Source organism: Bubalus kerabau, chromosome 1 (assembly GCF_029407905.1).
Source record: "Bubalus kerabau isolate K-KA32 ecotype Philippines breed swamp buffalo chromosome 1, PCC_UOA_SB_1v2, whole genome shotgun sequence".
Lineage (NCBI taxonomy): Eukaryota > Metazoa > Chordata > Mammalia > Artiodactyla > Bovidae > Bubalus > Bubalus kerabau.
Window position 1 is genome coordinate 196,007,343 of NC_073624.1, and position 3,911 is coordinate 196,011,253.

The following is a 3,911-nucleotide window of genomic DNA, read 5'->3' on the forward strand; positions in this document are numbered from 1 at the left end:
TTTGGCCGTACTGAGCCTTCATTGCTGTGTGTGGACATTCTCTAGTTGTAGTGAGCTGTGGCTACCCTTTGTTGCAGTGCTCAGGCTGCTCACTGCGGTGGCTGCTCTTCTTGAGGAGCACAGGCTCGAGGGCACGTGGGCTCAGTAGTTGCCTGGCTTAGTTGCCATGCAGCATGTGGTTCCCGGACCAGGGATTGAACCCATGTCCCCTGCACTGGCAGGCGGATTCCTAATCACTGGACCCCCAGGGAAGTCTTCCTTTCACTATTACTATTTAATAATAATCTACTTGTGGGATTCTTGCCCCCCAACCCTACAGTTTTGAACTCTGCTGGTTTGGAGCAGACAAATGTTTGTCCGAATGGACAAATGTGTTTCTATTGAATTGGAAGCTAAGACGGCCAAATATCTAGTTTGGTTTGTTCATGCCATTGAGCCAAAACACAATCACCACCACTACCAACAAAAGGTGGTGGGGAGAAGAAAGATAGAGAAAGGCGCTGGGAATTCAGACCCTTCAGGAATAAAGATTTGAGTCGCCTTGCCAGGTAAAGAATTCTGATCAGCTGAGGTTCTTTCTGAGGTCAAAGAAAAGATGTAAAGGGTAGTGGAAGATGGAAGGAAATTATAAATTTGTTTTTGTGATTAGTTACAAAAATGAAGACTATTGCAGCTATGCCTATTTTCTTGTTTCCTGTGTGTATGTGTGTGTATATTTGTATGATTTGTATTAATATTTGTTTATAGTAACAATTTTTTTCTTTTTCCTACCCCTTAATATTCTACACTGTTTTGTTGGAGGCTAGCTTTACAATTTAGTCACTAGAGAGCAGAATATTCAGATGGCACTATGACCAAATTTGAGGGATAATGAAAAATAATTTGATTTATTTTAAATTAAAACTCTTTGGGGAGCTTTGAATTCTTTATTTTGCTCATCCTTGGTCCAGTAACATACAGAAATGTCTCCTGGAGTTACAAGACTTGGGGACAGGGCCAGATACCAGGGAGAGAGAAGGAGGTGGCTGGCGGTGCTAGCGCCCTGGGGAAGGAGCCACTCCTTCCTGGGGGGGGAGTTGGGACAGGTGCAGGTGTGGGATTGCCTCCGGTGCTTCAGGTAGCCGGCTGCCTTCTTCACACCCTCCCTGAGACCAGAGGACGGGGCACTGGGATCTCCCTGAGTCAGCGTGTGCATGCCGTCCTGGTAACCCTGCAGAGCTGCAGGCTTGCCTTCTCCTTCTGCAGCCCTGGGTGAGAAGCCCTGAAGCTTAGCTCAGATCAGCAAGGGTGGGCCTTTCCTTCTTTTCCTCTCCCTGACCTCCTGTTTCCCAAGACCCTGATTCAGCCTGTATGACTCTGTCCACATCGATGCCAACTCACCGATGCGGGTAGGCATGAGGCTTGCATCTTCTTCCTTGGAAAAGCAGTCCAAGAGGGCAAGTTCAGCCTCACTGAGGGGGCCTTGGCAGGGGCACTGGATGCCTCTTCGGTGCTCCCACAGTTAAAGGTGGGCAGAGCTGGATGGTGAGGGTGTGGGGTGGGGGGATGGTCCCTTGGCAATTTCAACACCTCAAGGCCCCTCCTCTTCTGCAGCCCTCTTCTCTGAGAGCTGCTGGTGCAACCAGGACTCAACAAGGACCAGAGCCCAGGCTCATCAAGGGGATGGTGTGGGGATCAGAGAAGGTGGCAGGATTCACAGGGCCCTGGACACTTCAGAGGACTGTCACCTCCCCACCCCAGAAGAACTCATTGAGTTGGGAGCTGTCATTGAGCACAGACACGTGCACTGTGGAGCATATTGAGTTCTTAGCCCATTTCTGAGGCACCTCAACCACTGAGGCTTTGAACTACCAAACACCTGTGCATGGGGAGGGTCGGGGCTGGGAGGGGGGAAGTAAGGAACTCATGGAGGAGGTGGAGGAGGTTGGGCGGAGGAGGTAGTCTGGATCTCCAAGTAGCTTGTGGAAGTTGCTGTATCACAGAAGTGGATACAACCAGTGTCAGGACTTTGCTTCTCATCATTTTCGGTTAAGGATGAGGCTGTCTTCCTTTGCATGAAGTGGAGTTGCATCCTGTTAGAAACAAAGTTGTGTTTCTTATGTGAGAGTTCAAGTGTCTATAGAAGGGATGTGTATGGATGCTGCCTAGCCCAAGGGGTGGCTTATAGCCATTATTAAGGGATTCTTTCTTAGCTTAAAGCCCTTCCTTCGCACTCTGCTTTGTGCTGCTCAAGTTGCAACTTTTCAAACCATATTTCTGTTTTGCCAGCTGCTCCCTGTTAGATTCTGCTAACATAGGGCTCTAGGGAGAGCCTGTGAGGCTGGACAGGAAGAACGGATTGCGCCTCGTTCCGGTTTCTTAACTTCTTCCTGTTACAGTGAGTGTTATCTTATTCTCATGGCTTTGGCTTGGCACTGGCAATTTGTTCTGGAGCAGCAGGTGGATCCAGTTTGCAGTTTATCCAGCATTTGCAGAACTAGCCTCATTATGCCCCCTCTGACACATTACTGCCCCCTGACGTGCCCCTTCTGCAGAAAGCTGAATTTCAGCTCCACCCAGCCTGTCCCCCGCTTCTAAGCTCGGATATTTTCAGCCACCTGACTCTTGTTCCCTCCAAACCTGGGTTTGCTATTTCCATGCTGTCTTTGTGTTCTGATTCCCTTTACTGTCACAGTTGTTGAACCAAACTTGGGCCCACTTGCCTGCTGCAGTAAAGTCAATCTACTGATGGACCAGGTCGTGGTGAAGGGAAGTGCAGCTTTTATTGCACCAAGCAAGGAGTCCAGGCAACTAATACTTAAAAGGCCCAAAGTCCCTAAAGGCTTTCAGGGAAAGGTTTTTAAAGACTGGGTTGTGAGGTGTGTGATCAGCTCACGGACATTCTTTTGATTGGCTGATGGTGAGGTAATTGAGAGTCAACATCATCAACCTTCTGGTTCCAACGGATTGGGATTCTATTGTGCTGGTGGGCAGCATACAGTTAACTTCTTCCACTTGGTGGTGGTGTCAGGATCTGCAAAATAGCTCAGAGGACATGACTCAGAATTTCATCCATAGCCCTTGAGGAGGAACAAAAGGTCCTTGACTTTGTTTAATGGCTGAACTTTTATTTCGTCTTGCTTGACTGTTTTCCCTTCCTTTCTGCATTTTCTCAGTTCTCTGATTAAATTTACTCTTTGGAACTCAGGGAATGCCTACGAGGTTAAGGTTTTTCTACAGACAAGAGACAGGCAGAGGACATGGGGAGGTTGGAGTTTGTTCTGAGAAGGCTTCATAGGACCCTGCTCAGTTACATCATCAAGTTAACAATTCTTTTGAAATATAATGGATTTACAGTGTGTTAATTTCGGTTGTACAGCAAAGTGGTTGTTACACATGTATATAATTCTTTTTTAAAAATATTCTCTTCTATTATGGTTTATCATAGGATACTGAATATAACTCTCTGTGCTATACAGTAGCATCTTGGTTTTTATCCATTCCATACATAATAGCTTGCATCCACTAACCCCAACCTCCCACTCCATCCCTCCCCCTACCTCTTCCCTCTTGGCAATCGCTAGGCTCTTCTCTATATATGTAATTCTGTTTTTGTTTCACAGATAGTTCATTTTGTATCATATTTTGTGATATTGTGCATCATGTGGTATGTCTGTCTTTCTCTGACTTCACTTAGTATGATACTTTTTTTTTTTTTTAGTATGATACTCTTTAGTTGCATCCTTGTTGCTGCAAGAGGCATTATTTCATTCTTTTTTATGGCTTAGTAGTAGACCATTGCATATATGTGCCCCATCTTCTTTATCCATTCATCTGTTGATGGACATTTAGGTTGTTTCCATGTTTTGACTATGAACATAGGAGTGCATGTATCGTTTTGAATTACAGTTTTGTCTGGATATATGCCCAGG

The 3,911-nt window shown here is 46.2% G+C and overlaps 1 pseudogene; it reads right to left on the minus strand.

The window, feature by feature from the left end:
* Nucleotides 1-1,034: 1,034 nt before the first annotated feature.
* On the minus strand, nucleotides 1,035-2,922 carry LOC129625577 (sorting nexin-15-like; annotated as a pseudogene).
* Nucleotides 2,923-3,911: the final 989 nt, after the last annotated feature.